Source organism: Phyllobates terribilis, unplaced genomic scaffold, assembly GCF_046119375.1.
Source record: "Phyllobates terribilis strain yellow unplaced genomic scaffold, ASM4611937v1 Scaffold_7__3_contigs__length_470593459, whole genome shotgun sequence".
NCBI classification, from domain to species: Eukaryota; Metazoa; Chordata; class Amphibia; order Anura; family Dendrobatidae; genus Phyllobates; species Phyllobates terribilis.
This window is the reverse complement of record NW_027362767.1, coordinates 43,266,940-43,294,873: the sequence shown is the minus strand read 5'-3', so window position 1 is coordinate 43,294,873 and position 27,934 is coordinate 43,266,940. Positions and strand designations below refer to the sequence as shown.

Genomic DNA, 27,934 nt, shown 5'->3' with positions numbered 1-27,934 from the left:
AGAACATGAATCCTGTACACACATACGTAAATCTTCCGCCAGCCTTCCAAACTGCTACAATGCCAGAACCTTAACAGAGCGGTATTGCACAGAGCACAGGAAACAAGTGACATGTTGCATGTTAGATAATTTGTAAAAAATACACAATTATAATATAGTTATTTATATTACTAATTATAACCCATTTAATTACATTTTCAACCCAGACAATGACCGGGTCATTTTTGCTAGTACGTGACTTAAGCAGAAAGAAAAGAGGTCCGGGTAATGACTTGCCTATTATTCTGATCAGAAAACAGCACAGGTCAGGATAAACTTTAACCATCACACTCAAATCAGTGATATTCTTGTAAGCGGTGTAATTTTCAGCTGGAAATAAGAGCAGCCATTTGTGTCTGTGCGCTTCTGCTCTCAGTGCTGTGCGTGCTGCTGTTTGTTTTATGTCCTATTTATATAAAGAACGGTCATGACGTAATTTACCATTTGGTTTGAAACGTTGTCTTAGATGCATTAATAATGTTTATCTTCTGCTCCTTTGATGCCATTTTGAAGTACACACATCCATACATGGCAAGCCATTCTGCACAAATCAGTAGAGCTCGTTTAAAGTGGATTTCGCTTTTACATGTGCTGTAGTAAAAGGTGGAACATATGGGAACATTTTACTTTATGAGAATGGCTCGGGGTATTACCTGGACCAACCAACTGCTTCACCAGTGATACGACAACCTTAAAGAGTAACTAAACCTAATTTTTTCTTCTTTTTTTTAGCAATAATTGTGTCCAGCATGTAAAGTTAATAAAGTTTCCATTTCACTTCATCAGCCAATTTAGCTTTTCTTCCTGGTCAAAGGTAGCCATAAAGTGGCTTCTAAACCCTTGTTTTAGCCCTAGTTTACATGCCCGGCTTCAGTTTTTATTCAGTTCTCTGTCTCTATGTATTTGGATTACGGATTCTTTCTGTGGAAGGGGTAGCACCTTAAGAGTTTACTTACTCCCTCTCCAGTGAGGTAGCGTGGTCACTTGGTCTTCTGCAGCATGCTTCCCCAAGCCTCCAGTGCTCCTCTCTTTTTGCTGTCAATGTTTCTCCTTGCTTCTATGGTGCAGAAGGAGGGGATCGCTGGATAAACACATGTAATGCCACTCAGCAACTACGAAGAACACTGGAAATTTGGGGAAAGTTTGTTACAGCAGATGTCACAAAGTAAAAGACAAAGCCTGCTTTTGACCAGGAAAAAAAACAGAATTGGTTGATGAATTGACTTGGAAGCTTTATTAACTTCACATGCCGGTCAGAATCATTCAAAAAATAAAGTTTAGTTATTATTTAAATGCTAGCATACAGGCAATCTCTGATTAGGGTATGCGACCATGTTGCTTTCCATCTTTCCTTCCCCAAAATGTTCAGTTGGACACAGGGGCTCTGTCTAATAACTGAGTATCTCCATGTCTTACACAAGAAAACTTCCAGGCGTGCTGATTTCTGGGATGTTCAGGAGGGTTTACCGATGGCCATTCGATTTGCCAATACTTCCAGGAGGTCTCCCTTTTTTTGCAGGAGCCTCCCATATGTTGTGGGAGAGTTAGCATTTCATCTATATACTGCTTCTTGTGAAGTTATTGCATGTATTATAATTTATTAGGGCACCTGGGACCTCCAGACTTACTCTATATTATATGCATCATAGTTGAGAGCCTACTTTCAAATTTTGCATTTGGGCCCAGGCACTTCATTTAGTCCTTTGTTGCCCAGCCTACTTGTAACAATTGCTAAACCACTGGAATGTTTATTTATTCACAAAACATTTGCTTGTTGTGTGTAGCCACAAAATTCCTCCCCACATTAGGCAATTTATTTGGCATATGTAGATAAAGCTGCTATTTGTGTTACTCTATATTTATGGCACCCAGCCATATTGTGAGGTCAATTCCCCTTTTTCTGGGAAGTCAGAAACACTGGGGTGGTTGGATTATTCAATAACCTCATAATCCTAACATCCTAATTTTAGTTTATTTTATCCTAAAAAACTTAAATTCCACCAACACAAAAGCACTATAAAAAGGGATAAAATTAAAACTTCCATGAACCCTCAGCTGGGCGGAAATCATGAGCTTTGCTATTCACATATCTGCTTCATGTATTTTTCCTCAAGCGGTCTAAAATTGTATCAGTAAAACAAAAACATTTCTGTAGTATATACAGAAAACCCTTATCTCAGTCATATGTGCACAACCAAGATATCGAGTTCATGGGAAATTCATACAGGAGATAGAAACATGTCAGGTGCAGCAATCTAAAGTCCTCATGCACACTAGATTCTGTTGCATTTTATCATTACCTAAATGTGGTCAGGAGAGGGCAATATGATGCTGCAAAACACACGTATTGAAGTCATGGGCAGCACGATGGCTCAGTGGTTAGCACTGCAGCCTTGCTGTGCTGGGGTCCTGGGTTCAAATCCCACCAAGAACAACATCTGCAAAGAGTTTGTATGTTTTCCCTCCCTGTGTTTGCATGGGTTTCCTTCCGGTTCTCTGGTTTCCTGCTACACCCCAAAACACATACTCATAGGGAATCTAGATTGTGAGCCCCAATGGGGACAGTGCCGATAATGTCTGTAAAGTGCTGTGGAATTAACGGATCTATATAAGTGAGTAAAATAAATAAATACGTTTAACATGCCCACTCTTTCTTTAACCCAACATCTGTTCTCAGGGACCACATACAGTCATGGCCGAAAGTGGTGGCACCCTTGAAATTGTTCCATTTTTCATTCCAGAAAATGTTCTAATTTGTTCCGGAAAATGAAATAATTTTCCCAGAAAATGATTGCAATTACACCTTTTGTTATACACATGTTTATTTCCTTTGTGTATGTATTTGAACAACTCAAAAAAACTGAGAAAAAAATGCAAATTGGACATCATTTCACACAAAACCCTAAAAATGGGCCAGACAAAGTTGTTGCCACCTTTCCAAAATTGTGGGTAAACAACTTTATTTCAAGCATGTGATACTCATTTAAACTCAACTGTGGCAAGTAACAGGTGTGGGCAATATGAAAATCACACCTGAAACCAGATAAAAAGTGGGGAAGTTAACTCAATCTTTCAATTGTGTGTCTGTGTGTGCCAAACTAAGCATGGAGAACAGAAAGAGGAGAAGAGAACTGTCCGTCGACATTTGAATGAAATGAAACTTTATGGCAGGAGACCCAGGAGGACCCCACAAATGTATGTGCGTAAGCCAAAATGCTTCTGGGAAAGCGTCTTGTAGACATATGAGACCAAAAGAGAGCTTCTTGGTAAAGCACATAATGCTATTATTTTCCGAAAACGGAAAGAGACTTACAAAGAAAAGAACACAGTACCTACAGTCAAATATGGTGGAGGTTAAAATATGTTTTGGCGTTGTTTTGCTGCCTCCGGCACTGGGTGCCTTGACTATCTGCAAAGCATCATGAAATCTGAAGATTACCAAAGGATTTTGAGTTGCAATGTAGTGCCCAGAATCAGAAAGCTGAGTTTGTGTCCTAGGTCATGGGTCTTTCAGTAAGACAGTGACCCCAAACATACTTCAAGAAGCACCCAGAAATGGATGGAAACAAAGCGCTGGAGAGTTCTGACGTGGCCAGTAATAAGTCTGGATATAAATCCCATTGAACACCTGTGGAGAGAACTTAAAATTGCTATTGGGAGAAGACGCCCTTCAAATAGAGAAACCTGGAACAGTTTTAAAAAAGAAGAGTAGTCCAAAATTGCAGTTGGGAGGTGTAAGAAGCTTGTTGATGGTTATAGGAAGCAATTGATTGCAGTTATTTATTCCTAAGGGTGTGCAACCAGATATTAAGATGAGGGTGCCAACAATTTTGTCCTGTCCATTTTTAGGGTTTTGTGAGAAATTATGTCCAATTTGCCTTTTTTTCTCAGTTTTTTTGTGTTCTTCCAATACACACAAAGGAAATAAACATGTATAACAAAACATATAATTTCAATAATTTTCTGGGAGAAATACTTCATTTTCTGGAACAATTTCAAAGGCGCCAACACTTTCGGTCATGACTGTACATATTAGTGCTCAATCAAAGAAGTGTATAATCGATGTGTGTTTTCCTTGAGTGCCTTGGACCACACAAGGACCCATTATAGGTAGTGTCAGTGCACATAGACGATTTTTCACGTGGACCAATGGAAAGAAAAGAAAATAAATTTTAAAAAAATCGCAAAATACACTATTTTTGCTCCTGCACCTGTCCACAATGAGGATGAGCACACTTATATGTACATGGAGCCAGTCACATCTGCAATTAGCAGTCCTGGCTGTACCAATTTCCATAATGGTCTTCTGAGCCCAGCCTTGGAATGATTTGAGATCCTCACAGACAACATTTATCTAATATAACCGGCCTAAGCTTTATTGCTCCTTCCTTTGCTTTCAGTTCATTGACAGTGCTGTCTGTGATAGACTGCCTAGTAACTTCTTTGAAAAGACTGGTTGTTAGGCCCTTTATGTCCATAGCTACTAGATGGTCTGAGAAAAATTCAGCTATTCATCATCATTGGCCTTGTATTGGCAGCACAGAATGAGGACATGCATAAGATATTGGAGGGGATTTATTGGGGGCTGCATATCAGAATTGTGATAGAAAAATTTGCAAGTTTTGGCACATGCCCTATTTCTGTAAAAAAAAATGCACCTCTTGTTTTATGCTACTCAATTTTCTAAAAAAAAAAAAAAAAGTAGCAGGGATTGGACTTTCGGCAACACAACAAATTTACCATAATTTATTGCAGTATTTTAAATTATAGTACAAATCTACTGTAGCCCATAGCTGGCATAGATTTGACCAGTGCACTGACAGCCAGAGATGTGCAAAATTTATTAAGATCAATCAAATCTCATTATATCGCAATTTAGATTAAGACTGTGGAAAAGCACTTTAAACTGGTTTCTAGGGGAAAAAAATGATGGCCAACACTTATGGGTGGTGTTCAGCACCTGAGGCAAAATGAAGGGTCCAGGCACAATGGCTCGTCTGTATGTTTGGCCAAGGCTCCTATTTCTTGCTGATAATTAGGGATGACAGATATGTATATGCCTTTATTTTTTTTTTTGTCCTAGAAAACTCCTTTAATTTTATTTATAAAGCACAAGTCCAAGCACAAACCTCCATCCAAATTCTCAGTCATGACCTCAATTTTTTTTTCTCTATGGTTAATGCAACAGTGACTGTCTGGCACCGAAATGAGAAGTCCACTGCCGGGTGTTTACTTAATGGTTATTTAAATAAAATGTCTGTGCAATGGTTGTACTACACATACAAATACCTAACCACATAATCTGTGCGGGAACAGAAAGCTTCCTAAGTTGTGTGTAACCGTGAATATATTAAGAGACCACAAACGTTTTCTGGAAATTCTCAGACATTCTGAGGTTTATTAAATGATTTTTTGTGCACCCCCAAGAATCCTGCGCATTGTGGTTCTAACACAGAAGAAACTTTTAATTGAAATGAATACATTATACTTAGGAAAAAAAGAAAAAAGTCTTCATGGAGCGATGATTCTCCAAACTGGGTTTCATTTAATTTAATAGCTTTCCACGGTCCAGAACTTGACAGTTGTTAGTACTCCTCGTAATTAAAGTATTTTGTAGTGTTTCCTGGGTAACCAACCACATGGCCAATAAATCAGTAGTTAAGCACAATCTTCAGGGCTTTGATGATTACATAAGGCATATTTTAATGTCAGCTGAGGGCCACCCACAGCAGTGTTTTGGTAGTACAGTTGCCTAATAGGATCTAGAATGAAGTTACTTGCCAAGGGAGGACCACTTCAGCGCTAAAGACAACGTGTTCCTTGACTTATATGATGTTTGTACAGTCATGTTTTCAAGGGAGTAGCTATGTATATGGCAGAGATAGCTCTCAGTTCTGCCCAGGAAATCATCATGTAGGGAATGTACATCAAATAGTATTGTACGGATGGTTTTATGCAATCTAATAATAGCTTGTAAAATGCCAAATTACATTACACCATGAATTAAAAAAACATTGAATTTGTAACGTAATTTGGCATTTGGGTGAGAATGTGAGAAATCAGCGGAGATAAGATGGTACTGTGCTATTTTGTACTAAGTGTAATGTAGATGGGTTTGTCGTACAGTATATATTTACATGGGCACCCTGGCATCAATTGCTATAGTGCCTCTATATCTCCATAGTAATATAGATGTAAGACTGAAAAAAAGAAGACAGGCCTAATCTCCTGCAATGTTAATCTAGGGGCAGACAAAAGCCTCATGAGATAAAATAATTTTTTTGTTATCTTATGGAAACAATCTCTTCCTGAATCCAAATATAGAATTCAGAATAAATCTCGAAATCAACAGCCAACCTTCAGTTATAGAGCAGTCGAAAACCTGAAATATTATTAGACTTAAAAAGAGACGGGCAATTTTATGACTTTTGGTGTTTTTACTCCAGTGTTACCTAGCTCTGCCAAAATGGGTGGAGCAGGGGCATAACACAACGTTTTGTGTAATTCAGACTGGAGTAAGATTTGTGGCGAGGCACACGCCAATAGTCAGACACTTCTGATTCATTAAAAAGCATGTACCCCTAAATGAATCACTATCGTCTGACTCCAACACTCCTCCTCATCAAGACCAGCTTCAACATCGCCGGTCTTGATGTACTGGGGCTATAGTGATAATCTGCAGGTAAATACAATTTTAAACATGTGCAGGTATCTAATTGGAAGTGCGGCTGCACGCATTTAATCAGATGCTAGCTTAACTTTATGCAACTGTTCGCTTAAAGTAAGGGCAGTGCTGGGATAGTGAACAGTCGGCGCTCATTCAAACAGTGAGATTGCTGTAAACCCTCCCACCGCTCCTTGAGTGACATAATGCTCTGCTGCCTGTGTGCTGAGCAGGATGTGTGTTAAAGGGCATCTGTCAGTAAGATTAAAGGGGTGGTCTGAAGGCAAACTCATTTTGCTCCTAACTCCCTATCTATTTGATACTATAATCTAAGCTATTTTTTATTGTACTTGCTTTAAAAATTCCCTACCATTCCCTAACTACAATGTCTAATAGCTATTGTATTTTTTTTCCCTATTTCCTGTGTGATGACGATTCATTTAAAAATCCCAGTGCATAATGGGATACTCAAACGAAGTGTCATCACAGCAGACAGAAGAGATTGCGGGGACTGTCACAGCCCCTGCCCACTCCCTGAAATGAAGCGTCAACAGGGACGCTTGTTTCAGGGGCGGTGCTGTCCCTGCTGTCTCCTCCGTGTGTTGTCTCCCCTGTGTGAGCTCTGTTGTCTGCTTAAATGAATAGTAATAAGCCGAGAATAGAGCCGTGTTACTATACCTGGCGGTGCAGGAGACTGGCACCGCTCCCCCAAGTGACGTCACTGGTCTCTGCCGGGTATTCTGACACCGCTCTGTTTCCGGCTTATTACTATTCATCTAAGCAGACAACAGAGCCCACACCTGGGAGACAGTGTACTGTGCACAGGGAGGACAGCACACGGGGGAGACAGCAAGGACAGAATCACCACTGAAACAAGAGTCACTGATGACGCTTCATTTCAGGGAGGGGGCAGGGGCTGTGACAGTGACCGCATACATCTGCCCCCTGCTATGATGACACTTTCATATGAGTATCCCAGCATGCACTGGGATACTCAAACGAATCGTCATCACACTGGAAATAGGGAAAAAAATACAATACCTGCTGGACAGTGTAGTTGGGGAATGGTAGGAAATTTTAAAAACAAGTATATTAGAAAATAGCTTTGATTATTGCACTAAATAGAAAAGGAGTTAGGAGCAAAATGACTTTCCCTTCGTACCACCCCTTTAATCCTCCTAAGCCATCTATATATGCATGTATCCTGTACTGTGTTAGTTACTTACCTTACACTGGTAACTCCCCCTTTTATATAAAATAAGTTTTGGACACTGTGTTATCTTCCAGGCAACATCTTCCCCATAGATGGGAGGAAGTCATTTACATAAAGTAATAAAAGCTGATTTATCAACAAAACATCTGATATAAGGCATAGTAGGACTTATTTCAGCAGTCTATAACCTTTATGCCCGTATTAATAGTTTAATGCACCCATTGTGTAGTGAGCGTTGACTGTTCACTACTCCGGCGCCACTCCCGATGACTGAAAGCGAGCAGCTGCAGGGAGAATATAACTTCATTTTCTTCCTGCAACCAAACTCCTAATTAGACACATGCACATATTTAAAATGCTATTTACCTCCAGATCTACTCCCAGGTTTCAATTAAGTTTCCTTTTACGTTCCCTAAAAGGTCCTTTATGTGTCCCAAGGCACAGCATCAGGAATTAAGCTTTCAGGAATAGTAACAGTTACCTGAGGAACCTGGAAAAACTATTTTAGTAAGTTATAATTTTTTTTTATAAAATAAACATAAACACGCTGGGAAAATGCTCCCAAAAAAACCTACAAGAGGGCAAAGTCGTTGAAAAAGTATGCAGGAAACGACCAAAAAAAATGATATACAAAAGATGAGTCAATAAAAAAAGACATGAGCTAAAGCGTCTTCCTCTTCAAAAACCGAGTGGGTTTACCAATCTCAAAAATATGTTGTGTGCAGAGAATTGCTTCTATCACATGTGATGATGTCACAATTTCCTAATTAACTCACATAGATGTTACACTGTATTGTAAAACAATTGTGCGCATAAAGCCCAATTACAAAAATGTTTTATAAAAATTACTATTGGTAATATAAGCAAATTTCATTCACATATTGAAAGGGTCTGTTCCACAACTGGCACAAAGCATATGTTGTGCCAATATTCAAAGAGAGGTTAAATAAAAAGCGAACCTGTGAACTACAGGTCTGTGAGTTTTACCTCTATTATACCTGAAATATTTGAAGGTCTTCTAGGTTTTCTAAAAGATGCCATCCTGGAATATCTCAATAAAATAACCTCATAACCAAGCAACTACATGAGTTTATGTGGGATTGGTCCTGTCAAACTAAACTGGTCAGCTTCTAAGACGAGGAAAGTTCCAGAGTGGACCAGGGTAATGCCGTGAATGTAGTATTTCTAAACATTACCACACTTCTTGATAATGTGTCCCATAAATAGTTCATGCATATAATTGGAATCATAGTTCTAAAAGGGAAAACATGTGCAAATGGGTTAACACCTGGCTCAATGATAGATAACAGAAGGTAGTTTTTAATGGGACACTCTGATTGATTGGTGAACAGTAGGAAAACATAGGAGTCAGTATTAGAGAGGTTATAGTTACCAGTGGGATACAACATGGGGTCAGCATTGGGCCCTCTTTCTATTTAAAATATTAATGACATAGTAGAGGGCATACAGAGAAGAATTTGAGTATTTTTAGATGGCACTAAGCTCTGTAAGGTAACACAGAGGAGGATAACTTAATAATACAAAGAGATTTTATGACGCGACAAAAGAAAATTGAAGTTTAATGTAGATAAATGTAAGGTAAAATGTACCATTATGTACTATACAGTAAAACACTGGGCAAAACTGTAATTGAAAAGACTTTGTTGTATTGGTAGGCAGTAAATTCAGCTGCCAAAGAAAATAATGTCATGGGATTCATTAAAAGAGGCATAAATGCTCATGACAAAAATAAGTTTTCCCTCTATGTAAGTCACCAGTGCATCCACACTTAGAATACTGTTTACAATTTTGGACTCCAGTCTATAAAAAAATAGCTGTACTACAGCGGGCGCAGAGAGGAGCAACCAGGGTTCTTAAGGGAATGGGTGTACTGCAGAAGACAGGTTATAAACTTGGGGGTTACTCAGTCTGGAGAAAAGACGGCTTAATGGCCAACAGATGACAATTTTCACATATACGGTATGAATGAACAGTATAGAGATTTTTCTTTTCTTTTTTCTTTTTAATGAAAATATGGGGCATCCTCTAGGTTCAGTGGCGGAAAGAAGGTTTCTCCATCACCACTGATGGTGAATCTTTACTGTATGAGCAGTAACGCTATAGAACTCCCTACCACAACATGCTGTAATGTTTGATCCACTCAACATGTTTATGGTGGGCATGAATGCCTTCCTTGAAAAATATAATATTGCAACTTATGATTACTAAATTCTGCAATGGGACAATGATCCAGGGAACTAGTCTGATTGCCGTATATGGAGTTGGAAAGGAATTTTTTCTCTAATATGAAGCAATTAGCATCTGCCTCAAGGGATTTTTGCCTTCCTCTGAATGAGCAAATTAGGATTATATTGTAGATTGCACTTGGTGTATCTTTCTTCCACATGAACAATCATAAAACAATTTTGTAAACTGTGATTCCAGTCATAAATGGTGAATAAAAAAAAAATAGGTTTTATTAAATAATAGTTATTTATGAGATTCTTCCCATTATATCTAAGTTTCAATGTCACGTTATCATTGATCATTTTTCTTTGCATTTTATTCTATGGACAAAGGACATTTATAGTATTTCTTGGTGGTGTTGTCATTTTTTTGCACATATATTGCATTATATCTATATTATAGTATAATATATATTTATTACTATTTATGATCCCAATTGCCTGTTTAGGGCTTTTTGTGATTGCACATTTGTTTGGAATTCATGTTGGTATATTGTTTCTAAATTGTTTGTTGGAGATGCACGTGTAAAGCAGGGGTCTCAAACATGAGGCAGTGGGCTGCATGCGGTGCCTGAGGCACCGTTGTGTGGCCCCCAGGCCCCTGAAACTATCTCGTCTAGCGAGCCAGGGGCCGCCGACGTTAGCGCTTATTTTCAACTGAATGTGTGCCCACGGACGCACATTCAATTGAAATGTATTGCAGCGCAGAGACCAGCTCTCTGCACCACAATATGAATGCCAGCCATTGACCAATCAGAGGCCAGTAGCTGATGTCGGCATCCCGGCACAGCCGCACATGACGTCATTGCTAAGCGCCACGCCTGTGGCGGATGAAGAGGACACTGTTCGTCGAGGGAGCGAGGTCAGGTGAGAATAATTTTTTTTTATGTGAATATAAAGAACAGCAGGATGGGGGCCATTGCTACAAGAAGGGGTCAAGAATGGGGACATATCTATAAGATGGGACCAGGAAAGGGACATTACTTAGGACAGGGGACATTATTACAGACTAGGGGACATTATTACAGGACAGAGGACATTAGTCCCCGCTAAAATGTAAAGTGCTGTGGAATATGTTGGCGCTATAGAAATAAAAAATATTATTATTACAGGGTAAGGGACATTATAACAGTACAGAGACATTATTACAAGCTTGGGGACATTATTACAGTGTGAGAGACATTATTACAAAACAGGGGACATTATTACAAGACAGGGGACATTATTACAAAATAAGGGGCAATATTGCAGGCTTGGGGATACTATTACATGATTGGGGACATTCTTACAGGATTGGGGACATTATTACAGGACAAGGGACATGATTACACATTAGGGGGCATTATTACAGGCTTGGGGAGATTAATACAGGATTGGGGACATTATTACATGACAAGGGATACTATTACATGATTGGGGACATTATTACAGGACAGGGGACATTATTACAGGATTGGGGACATTATTACAGGACAAGGGACAGGCTTACGAAATAGGGGGCATTATTACAGGTTTGGGGAGATTATTACAGGATTGGGGACATTATTACATGACAAGGGATACTATTACATGATTGGGGACATTATTACAGGACAGGGGACATTCTTACAGGATTGGGGACATTATTACAGGACAAGGGACATGATTACAAAATAGGGGGCATTATTACAGGCTTGGGGAGATTATTACAGGATTGGGGACATTATTACATGACAATGGATACTATTACATGATTGGGGACATTATTACAGGACAGGGGACATTATTACAAGACAAGGGACAGGATTACAAAATAGGGGATATTATTACAGGCTTGGGGAGATTATTACAGGATTGGGGACATTATTACATGACAAGGGACATTGTTACGGGATTGGGGACATTATTACCAGATTGGAGCTATTATAGAATTGGGGCCAGAATTACTATATGGGGTTAATTTTTAAATGATGGGGCCGACTGGGAATAAAAAAACAACAACATTTAGAAAAGATTAAAATAATGTAAAATAAAGAATTAAAAAATAATGGAATAATATTTGAACACTAAAAATCCTGTTTTATGTAAAAATTTAAGTAAAAAGAGAAGAAATGTACCACAACCCATATGATAAACTCAATTAAAAAGAATACAAAACACGCCAAAAAAAAGGATAATGATCAAAAAGTCATATAGAATAATAATGGTATCACTGAAAACCTAATCTCCCGAAAAAGAACGTGGACCTTCCTATTCAAATTTTTTCTATGTGCAGCCTATTAACCCAGCTGAGTTTGAGACTCCTAGTATAAAGTAAAAATTGTGTACTTTTTATAGTTATTGGATGTACGCATCAGTATTTTATTTTTCATGTTTTATATGCAGTTGTCTTTCTGCAGTTGTCTTTTTGCACATTCCCGTTTGTAGGATTATAATTTATGTGTATTTGTAGTGTTGTAGTTTTTTGTATTCAGTTTTTATGATTAGAATTAGAGTTTTTAGTAATAAAACGACTGCTCTGAACACTTTTCAGGCAGAGAAAAGTGGTTGACACTTTAAAGAACTGCTCATTAATAAATCTGTGTTGCTGTTTTTGATTTTTCTTACCCACTTTGTTCTGGACATTTCTCCTTTTATGGCCTTTGAGTGTTGACTCACCTTCAATCCAGTGCACATCCATGACTCATTTGGTGTTCCCCTGAACTGCACGCCGTGTAAAGTGATTCAGACAATAAAATAAGAAAAACAGCTGGGTGTGGTGACATCAGTGGACTTTGAGGCAGTGTGAATTTACAGTGTGATTTGTATATGCTTGTTCACATTATTTAAAAGCGGGTATAAATTGTGCATTTTCCATAAGGAGTTTGGAACTTGGTGGATTGAAAGCCAGGTCTGACACAGCCGCACATACACACACAAAAAAAAAGCAGAAGGCTAGACATGACACTCATGTGGGCCCTTTTTTCTGCTGTCCCTCAGGAAGGAAGACTCAGTTTTATTTCTGATCCACCCATACAAAACCACACCGACCACAGCTGCAGTTATAAAAAAAAATAGCTATTGGCAATCCGATCACATTCTTTATAAAGCTTCTTTGCTGTGTTTAAAATAACAAATGATTTAAATAAGAAACACAAAAAGACTTCTCTGTTAGTTTAACTTTCAGTGATTGTCAGGGCAACTGATATTAATGTTCTGACAGGAGACATTCTCAGCCATACTGTCATGTATTATCCCCAGCGCCGGACCATTCATAACCTTTGATAGAAGCAAGTGCATTACCGACAGTGGATGAATATGTTAACGTAGTTATTGCCAGTGTCATGTCTTTCATTTGGTCATATGATCGATTGATTCACAACAGTCGATAAAAAAAATAGAGAGTTGACAGCTCCTTATGTTTTGCGTGGTAAAGAAATGTAAACAAAAAAAAAGCTATATTGATAAGACAAGAAAAAATAATACCTCCCTCCAGAAATAATGAACAAAACAGAGAGCTTTCATTTGGTGAGTTGCGGGATTGCCACTCACATAATTTCACCCGCTCCACCAGTATCCAATATCCCTCGTTGGTTTGCAACTACTACACCCAGATTCCAGAACTAGATGCAACACAGAGACAGGCAATATGAAAAACAGGAAATAGCAAAAGGAACACCAGCCAACTGAGTAGGAAATCTGGTGTGAAACTTGTTTTTGGCGATAACCAACACTATTTTTAGGGGAATAAGTTAGAATGGACCTGTATCTCACTAAAACCGGGATCACTTGTCAAATAGCTTTCAAACTCCAAAAATGATCCCAGGTGACTGCTCTAAGTAGAAAAATCCCTTACAAGCATTCTCTTAAAAGCATTGACAGACAAGCCAACAAGCATGTGCAGCAATAAAGGCACCCCTAATTAATACCTGGTTGCACACCCTTTGACATTGCTGACAGCCTTCAAACGTTTCTTGTAGCCATCTATAAGCTTCTTGCACTTCTCAGCTGGAATTTCCTCACACTCTTCCTTTGCAGTTTGTTCAAGCTCTTGATTGTTTGCAGGGTTCTTTTTCCCAATGGCAGATTTCAGCTCACCCCAAAGATTTTCAATGGGATTGAGGTCAGGAGGACTCATTGCTGGCCATTTTAAAACAGTCCATTTTTTCTTTTTCAACCATTCCTGTGTCCTTTTGGATGTATGCTTTGGGTCATTGTCTTGCTGGAAGACCCATGATCTTCGACTCATACCAAGCTTTCTTAGACTGGTTAGGACATTTTGCTATAAAATGTCTTGATAATTCTCTGATTTCATTATTCCTGTGATACGGTCAAGGCCTCCAGTACCAAACACAGTAAAGCAACCCCACAGCATTATGGATCCTCCACCATGCTTAACTGTTGGTAAGGTGTTCTTCTCCTTATAAGCTTCATTGCACTGTCTGTAAACAAACTGTTGCTTTGCATTGCCAAAAAGCTCTATTGTTGTTTCATCTGTGCACAGAACATTTTCCCAGAAGGATTGTGGCTTGTCAAGGTACTCTTTGGCAAAGATCAATCTTTCCTTTTTATGTGTTTTCTTCAGCAATGGTTTCTTCCTTGGCCTTCGCTCACAAAGCTCTGCTTGGTGTAGTGTGCGGCGTATGGTACTTGAAACCATGACCCCAGACTGTTCCAGGTTGGCCTTCAGGTCTTTGGATGTTTGACATGGTGTTTTTCCCATCATTTGCACCAATCTTCGAAGACATCTCTTGTCAATTTTCATCTTTTCCCCATGTCCAGGGAGGTTCTGGAAGGTTTCATGCTTGGCAAACTTCTTAATAACATTGTGCACTGTTGAAACTAGAATACCAAGGTGAATGGAGATGGCCTTTTACCCTTTGGAAGTCTTGTGTGCTCAAATAGCAGTTCTGATGTCTTCAGACAACTCCTTTGTCTTCACCATTGTGACAAAGGAACATGGCTTACCATGTGGCTTTTTAAAAAGTGAAGTCATCATTCATTGTCTGATTCATGTCACATGGGCATCGACAATTAATTATAGGAGAATCTCTTTTGTGATTTCCCCCCAGGCGAGTAAAAATGTGTTTCCATACTAAATTAATATAAAGGGTGCCAATACTAGTGTCACAGCAAGCTTTAGGCTTTTCTATTTTTCCCTCCCATTGTTTTTGGTTTTAAATTACTGTTTCTCATTTCCTCCTTTGTATTTAACACGAGTGCTCTATACAAAAAACTGTTTCACTTCATTTTTTTCAGGAGATATTTCACATTATGTACTTAAACTTCATGGGTGCTAATAATGATGAGCAGGACTGTATCACTAGCCTTCTCCTCCATCAGAAGACTCCACCTCCAGATTTACAGAGTGCCCAGGATGATTTGGATGAACTTTCAATTGATAAATATAATCTACTCTGGTTTATGGTCAATGTACAGAATCAGAATACTGTGGAGGCTGTTCTCACCCAGTCAATACAGTCATGGCCTAAAGTATTGGCACCCTTGAAATTATTCCAGAAAATGAAATATTTCTCCCAGAAAATTATTGCAATTACACATTTTTTGTCATACACATGTTTATTTCCTTTGTGTGTAGTGGAACAACACAAAAAAAACAGAGGAAAAAAAGGCAAATTGGACATAATTTCACACTAAACCCCAAAAATGGTCTGGACAAAATTGTGGGTAAATAACTTTGTTTCAAACATGTGATGCTCATTCAAACTCACCTGTGGCAAGAAACAGGAGTGGGCAATATGAAAATCACACCTGAAACCAGATAAAAAGGGGAGAAGTTAACTCAATCTTTGCATTGTGTGTCTGTGTGTGCCACACTAAGCATGGAGAACAGAAAGAGGAGAAGAGACCTGGCTGAGGGCTTAAGAACCAAAATTGTTGAACAATATCAAAAATCTCAAGGTTAAAAGTCCAACACTTTCGACCATGACTGGATGTAAAAATGCTTTTTTTGTCATTTTGTTGACATTTTCATCCCAGCATGTGTATAGTATGTACCGTTCTTTTTACATGGGCAAATTATTTATTATGCGTTGCTTATAGCATATATACATGATCCTATGTAGCATGAAATATACTACTGGATAACAGAGACTCTAGCTGGATAAAATCAATACATTTTATTAAATACAAAATAGCTAAAAATAGGGGAAACAAGAAACAGGGTAGGACAAAAAACCTCCAGTGAAGAGAGGTGATGCGTGAAGCTAGGTTACATCAATGTCTACTCACATCATAAGAAAAATGAGACATATCCATAATAGGACAAGGCAACAAGATATCCGGTTGGAAAGGGTTAATTAACATCTAACTAGATGCTTTAATAAATATGCTTGGATAGACAGTATATATTCACTGATTAGTAGAAGCCCATACTATATACATATATAAACTGCAAAGTGCCTATATAGTCTAGCAATCATACAGTTCAACGTACAAGTCCATCCACAGTAAGGTGCCTGAATGCATCTAGTTTAACCTTAGTCACAGTAGTTTATCAGCAAAAGAGTCAATCAAGTGTAATGGCAATTGTTTAGTATATGAGGGACATGATGTTCCTGAAGTGTGCAGCTTCACCTCTCTGTTGCTTATATAGCCCTATCATATTCCACAGTGCTTTACATACATTATCATCGCTGTCCCCATTGGTGCTCACACTCTAAATGACCTATCAGTATGTCTTTGGAGTGTGGGGAGAAATCGGAGCACCTGGAGGAAACACGGGGAGAACTTACAAACTCATTGCAGATGTTGTCCTTGGTGGGAATGGAACCCAAGATGCAAGCGCTGCAAAGCAACAGTGCTGACCACTGAGCCACCTTGCTTCCCATAATGAGTACTGTTCATGATATAGCATATTAATTGGAAATCATTACACTTCCATTTACACTCAGCAATCATTTGTATGTGCAAACCGTATGGGCATGAAAGATCATCCCTAGAGTAATTTGACTCCATAAAGTTTGCATATTCTAAGTAGGACATCACTGTATACAGTATACGAGAAGATATTTTGACAAAGTGTAAATTGTAGGCCGCATAGAAGATGAGATCAGCTGATTAACAAGAGTTTACTTGTTGGAAGGCAATGTTTTCAGAATGTTTATTCAGCAGATTATTGTCTAAAAGAGCCTTAAATCCAATTTTAGTCACCCATCTGACGGCTGTCACAGAACTATGAAACTAAGAAGCTGTTTCAAGTGAAAATCCAAATCCATGTTTCACCAATGGCCTTGACTTTTCTGGAACACATAATTCAAGTAAATCAAAAAGAGCCCCAACTAAAAATATATTTTCTGTCAAGAACAGAGTAATATGTAAGCAATGACAAGGCTAAACCGATTTCTTTCTCTTTTCCCGCAGAAAATGTTGGGATGGAAATAAAAATACAGCCTGTCCTAAATACTGATTATTTTTGGCTGAGAGTGAAGAGAGGAAGATTCTAACATGATATCTGAGTAAAACATATTTCCATTTTTATTTTCATTCTGCTTCAGCATTTTTCTTGGTTGTTTGCACTGTGTGGAATGTGTGCAGGGACGTGAATTGTTTTGTCAGATTAACCATGATGAGTGGCGCTAATAACGGTATTTGTTTTATAACATAACTCAGATCCTCTTCCAAGTAAGTTAATTCTGAGGATCAGCAGAGGGGAAGGCTTTGAAATATGTAAAATTATTACACTTTTGTAAGAAATTCAGGTTCTTTATGTGGTTGATTAATACGGTGATGGCTTTATGTTACTGACTTCACACAGCAGATTTTCAACATGTCAGATTAAGCCTTTAACACAAAATGACATACATGTGAGTCAGCAGTGAGACGCAATTCCTGCATTTCAATGCACATGTCAAAATGCTTGGGAAAATTTAAAAAAAAAACAACTAAAATTAAGCCCTTGTAATTCTTAGCTGTAGGAGAGTCAAGCAGGGGTTCTGATTTGCCTCTCTCGCAATACTACGAGCAGCTCTCACCGAAATTTTGCTTGGTCTTCCAGACCTTATCTTGACCTCCACTGTTCCTGTTGACTGCCATTTCTTAATTACATTTCTAACTGAGGAAAGGGCAACTTGAAAATGCTTTGCTATCTTCTTATAGCCTTCTCCTGCTTTGTGAGCCTCCACCATTTTCATTTTCAGAGTTCTAGGCAGCTGCTTAGAAGAACCCATGGCTGCTGGTTTCAGGCACAAGGTTAGAGGAGGCTGGGTTTTTAGAAAGCTGGGAAATTTGCAACACTTGGTCTTTCCTAACAATGACATTGAACAAGCCATAAACCTAACAAGTTAATTAAGGCCTGGAACCTTTGTCAAAGTTATCTGAGTGCACATATTAGCAAAGGGTGCCCAAACTTTTACATTGGTCCATTTTCCTTTTAGTAATTTTTAAAGAGTAAAAAATTACAATATTTTTTGTGCCTAAAATACAAAGGAAATGTGTCATCTTTAACTTTAGGCCTTTTAGAGATCATTTAATCTTCAACTGCTTAACTGTTCACAATAACAGTAATTTTGACCAGGGGTGCCCAAACTTTTACATGCCACTGTACTTAATTCTGAGTTTTCTCTAGACCATGTGTGTAATGGCATACAAGTTAAGGATTTATAAGCCCTGCTTTTAACTATGGTATATCCCCAACAAAGCACATTGAATCACGCCATGCTCCCTCCAGCAAATCAGCACCAAGTCAACTCTACAGTGCGCCTGCTTATTCAATGTTGATAGACTTCAACTTCAACTCAGAACTATAGTTGGAACAGGACTGTGAAAATATGTGCTCCTCAGGGTAATGTACTCATGCTCGCAGCACAATGATAGGAGACAGCACCATTATGTTGAATTAAAATGTTACTAAGCTATTGTCCTTGGCCTGCTACTACTCCTCCACAAATAAATTTAGGCTAGCGGGGGCAACTAGGCAGATGATGGGAGACAGGAACTTCCTTCTCTACCAAAGAATTGCAGCACAAAGGCCATTAAAGCAGTATGTCAACTGCAATGATGTTATCAAACTCAGCCTTCAACAGGTGCTGGAACTGTCATGGTGAGCAAAGGGGTTATGGTGACGAAAGGGGCAGATTTACAGTGGGTACGGAAAGTATTCAGACCCCTTTAAATTTTTCACTCTTTGTTTCATTGCAGCCATTTGGTAAATTCTAAAAAGTTTATTTTTTTCTCATTAAAGTACACTCTGCACCCCATCTTGACTGAAAAAAATCAGAAATGTAGAAGTTTTTGCAAATTTATTAAAAAAGAAAAACTGAAATATCACATGGTCATAAGTATTCAGACCTTTGCTCAGTATTGAGTAGAAGCACCCTTTTGAACTACTACAGCCATGAGTCTTCTTGGGAATGATGCAACAAGTTTTTCACACCTGGATTTGGAGATCCTCTGCCATTCTTCCTTGCAGATCCTCTCCAGTTCCGTCAGGTTGGATGGTGAACGTTGGTGGACAGCCATTTTCAGGTCTCTCCAGAGATGCTCAATTGGGTTTAGGTCAGGGTTCTGGCTGGGCCAGTCAAGAATGATCACATAGTTGCTCTGAAGCCACTCCTTTGTTATTTTAGCTTCGTGCTTAGGGTCATTGTCTTGTTGGAAGGTGAACCTTTGGCCAAGTCTGAGGTCCAGAGCACCCTGGAAGAGGTTTTCATCCAGGATATCTCTGTACTTGCTCGCATTCATGTTTCCTTCAATTGCAACCAGTTGTCCTGTCCCTGCAGCTGAAAAACACCCCCATAGCATGATGCTGCCACCACCATATTTCACTGTTGGGATGGTATTGGGCAGGTGATGCGCAGTGCCTGGTTTTCTCTACACATACCGCTTAGAACTTTTTGGTGATAATTCTATCTTCATCTCATCAGACCAGAGAATCTTATTTCTCATAGTCTGGGAGTCCTTCATGTGTTTTTGAGCAAACTCTATGCAGGCTTTCATATTTCTTGCACTGAGGAGAGGCTTCCGTCGGGCCACCTGCCATAAAGGCCTGACTGGTGGAGGGCTGCAGTGATAGTTGACTTTGTGGAACTTTCTCCCATCTCCCTACTGCATCTCTGGAGCTCAGCCACAGTGATCTTGGGGTTCTTCTTTACCTCTCTCTCTCAAAGCTCTTCTCCCACGATTGCTCAGTTTGGCTGGACAGCCAGGTCTAGGAAGACTTCTGGTGGTCCCAAACTTCTTCCATTTAAGGATTATGGAGGCCAATTTCAGACCCAGGACAGGAGGGTATTTATGAATGAGTATATATGAATTATACATACCCCCGACCAGTGGGCGTCACCTCGCTCCATACACTTGTATTGAACGAGGCCGCGCCCTCTAGCCGGACACGCCCACTAGCTGTCATCATCATTAGATGGGGCAGTGACTGCAGACTTATCGCTTTTGACCACACAACCCCTTTGAGGGTACGTGCACACGATTAGTAATTGCTGCGGATTGGACACAGCGCACTTGCGCTGTGTGCAATCCACAGCGGCCAGATGTTAGAGCATAATGGATGGCATTTCAAGAAATCCCATGGCCACTATGCGTCCCCATGCGCCTGCGGATCACCCGCGGAGACGGACATGCGACGCGTCTTTACATTTCAAGAGAAATTAGATCACTGTAATGTATAGGATGCGGTGAATCCTCATGGTTCAATGAACACATGCGGATTCACCTGCATGCAGAGCTTTGGATGCAGCATAATCTATGTTCACAGTGGCGAAGTTTATCTTATAGGTTTGTTCTAAAGTTTAATCTTCAGGCGAACACTGTAACCCTGTCTCTCGGCTCCCTGTTTTCTGGGGCCGGTTCGCTCCTGAATAATGACACTTTGGGCCAGCAGCACGAGGAGTGCAGGGACATAACTTGCTTCAGCGATCTGTCCAGCTTTAGATCTGTGCATACAAGTACGATTATAAAAAGCATGCAAGCATTATGTATGTTTGGCCACGCTGCTAGACTGCAGAGGTGGCTGGTAACCTAGACAACTAGCATTAAACAATGAAATTAAAACTCCATCTGCTGTTGGGAATGGAGATGATATTTAATAAGATTAAAATAGTTAAGTTGCTTGTTTTTACAAATACTTGGAAATTTTAAAGGGAAACTGACGGCTACTTCAAATGTACAGCATGAATCAAAGTTTGGCTCTGTCATTTCAGCTAGGTATGCTTTACTCTGAAACGCCACATTGAAAGAAAACATTTATTTAAAAGCCAGCTGGAGACCATGCGGCTCAGTTGTCTTGTCTAAGGGTCAGTATACAGGGGCTTCTCCCCATCCCATTTCCTGTGAGTGACAACTCTTCCCTTAAAGACACTTGTAGGGAAAGACCTGTAACCCAAAGCTGTATAGTCCTTGGTCGGATTTTAAATGAATAGTTTTTTTTTAAATGCTGCAGTGTTTCAGAGTGAAACATACCTGGCTGAAATGACAGAGCGACTGTCGATTCATGCTGCCTGAATCAGCTGTCAGATTAATGTTAACCATCATTGATGTTGAGACAACCTCTTTTAATTTCCTTAAATTTCTAGAAGTAATGATGAAGAAGTACAAATGAAGATCTATATTGTTATGAGCAGGATACTTCATTATTATGCTTCATTAATGGATTTTGGATGTAAACAGTCTCTTAACAAAATCAAATATGGCCAAAATCACATGCCAGGAGAAAAATGTGCAGGACATCTATACATTTATTGGCAAGTTTCAGTAAACAGAGATTATTTTCAAAGAATCATTAACAACCATCAGCTAAATGTTACATTTATTACAAGTCCTACACCTGACAAAGAAACCTGGGTGGTCGCATGAGCAGGCAGTCTTTGGAACATTTAGGCGTGCTATGTTGATACATATTTTAATGGTGCTTTGCTCTAGTCTTAATCTGGTGCATAAATTTAGCATGTACCGCACCTGAAACTTGGGACAGGACATTTCTTTCTTTGGCCAAGTGATTGCAGCAGTCTTGTAAGCTCGCCCTTCAAAGCATTGCTAACATTTTATTATCAGCCTGTAGTGGTTTGCATACAAGTGGGTGGCAAGGAGCCAGCTCAATAAGTTGTAACTGAATGCCGATAAGAAATAGTGGTCTCGTGGTTGCTCTATGTATCCTGAAAGAGGCTGATTGCTTTGACAAATGACAAACTACAGTGAGGATGATTTTAACTTGGGTTTCATGTCCTTTTAGGAGTAACTCCACTTAAAAACAATATCCCTAATTAAAATCATTGTGCTGGTTACTGCAATAATTCCTTTGGCTTTAAACGAGACCTCAGACTAAAATTGCCTGTGGAAACCTTAGAAGCCTGTGATCTATTAACCTTTCACTGGAGGTTTTTTTTTTAATTTAAATCGAGTACCTCATCCAATTGCTGATGCTCTACTGATTCTGGATTTAGTTGTTTTTTTTTTGTGTGTCCTTCCGCTCCAAAGTTATGCCCCCCAGTAATATTGATGCAAATTTCCCCTATACTTAGCAGAACTTCTCTACGGGCACAGCTGTGTTTTGAATTTCCAGCGTCAGAGGAGAAAAAGCAAACCCCCAGTTGGTTGACGGGCATCATTATTACATTGGGGTGCATAAGAAAAAGAATAACGCTTCTAGAATTTGAGGAGCAGCAACAATTGGAGGAGATAGTCAGTTTAAATTAAAGAAATCCAGCTGAAGGCCCTCTTTAATCGCTGTAGAATGAATGTTGCAGAAAACAACATGGACTAAATGATTCTGAAACTTAGGAGCAATCACATAGAAACATAATAGCAAGTTCATCTAAAGATGTTTTTTTTTTTAGATTTACACACATAGAGCTTAGTAGACTTTGTATTTTCTGAATTCCTCACTTTTTACAAACTTTCTTCTTGCTATCATAAAATGAAATGGTCTTGATTACCAGAGCCAGAATGTAGCAACACTTGGCCATCCCAACGATCCGGATAATCAAAATGATGCAGTGAGAGAATGGGGCCATGCTGAAATTTGCTGCCCAGTGGGTGGCTGGGGCATTGCTCTCTAACGAAAACTTAGAAGAGTAGAGGAACACCTCCTTTTTATAAAAGGGGTTAACTTTTGGTATAATGATTACAATAATATTAAAGGCAAGGGTGGAATTCAAACTCCTTTTGCACATCATGCCCTCTTTGTAAATCATGCCCCTTTTACAGACTAAGCTCGTTTACACACTCCTTCCTCAGATTAAATCCAACAATGGAACTGGATACGCATCCTGTGTCTTTGTGTGTCATGGACCCGCTGACATGGTAACAACTGGTTCACAAAAAAAAAACAGGCTGAATCTATCAGCCTCGTTGCCTTGCCACTAGTGTTGAGCCACCCCCGTAGTGTTCGAGTTCGGTTCGGTTCGTCGAACACCCATGTGTTCGCCGAACTGTTCGTCGAACTGTTCGTCGAACACCTTCGAACACCGTTAAAACCAATGGCAGGCAAACAAAAACACATAGAAACACATAGAAAACACCTTCAAAGGTGTCCAAAAGCTGACAAACTGCTCAGAAGACACAACTAACACATGGAAAAGTGACAAGTACATATAGTCATGCGAAAAGAAAAGAGGTGGAGGAGTAAAAGGAGGGGGAGACACAGATATAGGCATGTCATGCCCTTCTAAAATCCAAAAAGTGAGAAGCCGACACGGCCAGTCCGTTCCTGCCTGTGCCACCTCTGTGTCGCCGGGTTTGTGCCAGAGCCGCGGTGGACCCTGACGGCCAGCCCCCCTATCCCAATACTGGTGCCTGTCCGCCGGTGGGTCGAGGCCCCCCACGGTGGGGGGGGGGGAGTAACATCTGCAGAAGAAAGACCATCTTCCAGCCAAACTAAGATGTCGACTTCTTTTCGTGGACAATGTGATACGATCCCATTCTTACGGACACGCCCATCGCTACAAATTCTAGATGAGGCACAAAAACAGCAGGTGCTTCAACGGATATCAAGTGCTCCTTCAAGTGGGCTCTCCATCACCTCAATTTCAACATCACAAATACTCCAGTCCTCAGAGGTGTCACCCCAATCGCACTTGCTTCCTCACAGCTCCCAAGTCTCCAGCTGCCCGTCTGAGTATGGGGTAACACAGATGGCTGAGTCTGCCCAGCTGTTTACTCATACTATAGCCTGGGAAACGGAGGTCTGCTCCAGAGCTTCTGTTAATCCAGATGAGGAAATGATCTGATCCGATGCCCAGAATCTTTATAAGTTGGATCCAGGACCAGATGAAGAAGGTTCTGAGCATAATATAGACCCTTGTTCCCAAACTGTAACTCCTGTTAGTGGAGACAATGATGAAGACGATGATGAGACTCAAATACCTGATTGGAGCGACAACTTGACTTTTCGGTCAGGGCAGGAAGAGGTTGGCTCTGAGGGCGACGGGTGTGATAACACACAGGGTGATGATGACGAGGTTGGAGATCCCACTTACTGTCAACCCACAGTCAGACAGTCGATGAGGTCAGCAGAGGAGGTGGAGGAGGATGTGACTAGCCCTGGGGATGGGGATGACTCGGTACCCGGGCATTTGCCTGGCCTTGGGGATGTCGCGGTGGTCGGCTCCCTGGCCCGTACCCTGGGGTCTCTCTTTAAAAGGGTGGATAATTGTTAATTTTATAAGAGTTCATGACGCCACCTGTGGTATCTGGTGACAAGCACCAGCGCTGCAGCAGTCCACTGAGGCCGGTGATAAGGCAGCTCGATGGTATAGCTCCCCACAAGTGGAGCTAGGTCTCAGGGCAGCGTATGCAGGGGGAATGCAGGACAGGCGAGACCCAGCTGGGTCAGAGCAAGAACGGGAACGGACACGGTAGTCACTTCAGTACCTTTTACTGGTGGAAATTCAGGCACATCCCGGAGAACTGTAGGGTGAAGGGTGCATATCAGGATCCTCCCCAATGAGCGGGTGTAGGGCCTCCTGTTTCTTGCCTCTGCATAGTAAGTTTCTGACCTGCCTGGAGCTAGGCCTAACTTTGTCTCTGTCCTGCGCTGGCTGAACTTGTGGTAGGGCCTTCTCTTGGAGTTCACGCTCCCAGTATGCGGGGCCTAAGCGTCTCCTGGCTCTGTTACATATCAGCACCTTAGCGATCCTGGGACTTGTAGTTCTCCAGGGATTCCGGTTATGCCTTACTGGGTCATAGAGATACCGGTAAGCTCGGATCCTGTGTCCGGTAAATGCTTCGGGGTGAGCTGGTTAAGCTCCTCTGCCCCTTATGTACTAACTCGCCACTCGCCTTCGGCCTACTCGGGCCCTCACTAGGCTATACACACTAACGGCAGCTTGCCGCGCTTCACTGATCTTACGGCACCGGCACACCTTAAGCTCTATCTGGGCTCCCTGAATCTAGCAAGCAGGAGCCTCGTGCTCCACTGCTGATCTATTAACTGCGTTCTCTAGACTAGACTGAGCTCCACTGCAGACTGACCTCTCTTAGGCTTCTCTACTGCAGGAACTCTTCAGAGGAACTGAACTGCCTAGCTCCACCTTCCCTATTTATATCCCTAACGGGCTCCCTCTGCTGGTCTGAGGTGGAAGGTGGAGATGTGTGAATGTTTATGGGGGCCTCTTGTGGAGGATTCCATCAATGCACTCTTGTAGGATCTGTGATACCAAGCGCAGCGGGGCATCACAGATGCTATTGACGACGAGGTTAGGTTGCGCCTTCCTGAACAGAGACGGAGTACTGGAAGCACGTCAACAACTGCATCCTCAACCACAACTCTGCCTCTGACCACAAGTCGTAGTGGCTCTTCAGGTCACATGGGCTCTAAGCCTTGCATAGCCTGGGCATTTATTCAGATCGATAAGGATGACCCAACTCGTGTTATCTGTAATATTTGTCAGCAAAAGCTAAGTAGAGGCCAAAAAATACATAGTTTGAGTACTTCATCCATGTACCGTCACATGGATATGAAGCATAAATTGCAGTGGGAAGCTCACTGTGCTACAATGCGGCCTAGCCGGCTGGGCCAACCACCGTCTGCCCCATCTTGTGCATCCGCAGCCTCTTCATCCTCTGTGACTGGGGGGACAGCAGTCACACATGTTTTTGGACGCAGACCTGCCACCTCTTTACCCGCAACAGCCAGTGTGATTGACAGGTCGTCAGTTCATTGGGAAGTGGAAACACCTGCTAGTGTTGAGCGCTCTCCGACATCGAGAGCACCACCTTTGGATCAAGGCAACCTAACATGTCCGCCTGCATCTTCCTCACAGACCAGCAGTTGCCGGGGACACCCTACTCAACACCGTCTAAGCACAACAGCCAGCCCTCGGTCCCTCAGATGTGGAAAAGTAAAAGACCATTTCCTCCTAGCCATGAGAAAGCTAAGAGGTTGAATTTCACCATCTGCAAGCTGTTGGCTACAGAAATGCTGCCTTTCCACCTGGAGGACACAGAGGATTTTCAAGACCTTATGTCCGTCACAGTGCCCCAGTACCAGATGCCCAGTCGGCACTACTTCTCAAAGAAAGGTGTGCCTGCGCTCCATTAGCATGTCGCACACAACATCACCTCTTCTTTGAGAAACTCTGTGTGTGACAGGGTGCACTTCACCACAGACACTTGGACGAGAAGGCATGGACAGGGGCGTTACATGTCGCTGACTGGGCACTGGGTAACTATGGTGACAGCAGGACAAGGGGCTGCTGTCCAAGTCTTACCGTCCCCACGAGTTGTGTGTTAATCCTCTTTATCTCGAACTTCCTCCACTGCTTCTGCCTCCTCAACCTCCTCTCGGTCCTCCACCTGCACCCAAAGCCTGTCTGGTAATGCCACCTGCTTTCTAACTGCGCAGAAGGAATCCTGCACACCTCCTTACTATGCTGGCAGCAGGGCTCAACGCATCAGTGTTTACTTTGAAATGTCTGGGAAATGTGAGTCACACAGCTGAGGAGTTTTGGTCAGCTCTGGAGACCCAGTTTCATGAAAGGTTGTCTCCACTGGACCTGCAACCAGGGAAGGCCATGTGCGACAATGCTGCAAACCTGGGTGCGGCACTTCGCCGGGGCAATGTCACACACGTGCCTTGTATGACTCACGTGTTGAACCTGGTTGTCCAGCAATTTTTAGCCCACTATCCCGGACTAGATGGCCTTCTGCAGAGTGCACGGTCGCTGTGTGCTCACTTCCGCCGTTCGCATCCCGCAGTTCAACGACTTACATCTCTACAGAAGTCATTGGGCCTGCCAGTTCACCGGCTGAAATGTGATGTGCCGACACGGTGGAATTCAACTCTGCACATGTTGCAGCGACTGTGGCAGCACCGACAAGCCCTGGTGCAATACGTTCTGACGTATAGCCTGGGCCAACGAGATCCAGAGGTGGGGCAAATCACGCTGGAGAAGTGGTCTCAGATCAGGGACCTATGCACCCTTCTGCACAGTCTTGAAATGGCGACGAAGATGTTTAGTGCATGACTATTACGGTGATTTACATGCTGGAGCACATGTTAAACAGAATTCGGAGTCAGGTGGTGGGACAAGAGGAGGTGGAGGAAGTAGAGGAGGAGTCGTATGCGGAAGGGATAACATCTCCAAGGTCCAGACGGTTGGCAGCACCAAGGCGGCAGGCATGGGAGGGTGGGGGAGAGGGATTAACCAGGGCGCATGGTAGCAGCCAAACTGTTGAGGAAGGTGCAGGAGCCGAGGAAGAAGTGGAGGACGAACTGGCAATGGGCATGGAAGACTCATCAGATGAGGGAGACCTTGATCACATTTCTGTTGTGCGAGGTTGGAGGGAGAGGGCAGAGGAAGGAAGCATGATTCTTACCTCGCTACCAACACAACAAGGACTTGGTCC

General features: G+C 41.4%; 1 long non-coding RNA gene across 1 annotated transcript in view; it reads right to left on the bottom strand.

Annotated features, from left to right (window-relative positions):
* The window catches only part of LOC141153545 (uncharacterized), an 884,623-nt gene that overhangs the window by 284,124 nt on the left and 572,565 nt on the right, over positions 1-27,934 (bottom strand). Inside the window, exon 5 of the long non-coding RNA XR_012247318.1 lies at positions 15,853-15,892. This is a non-coding gene — a long non-coding RNA (uncharacterized lncRNA). The remainder of the gene's footprint in view (positions 1-15,852; positions 15,893-27,934) is intronic.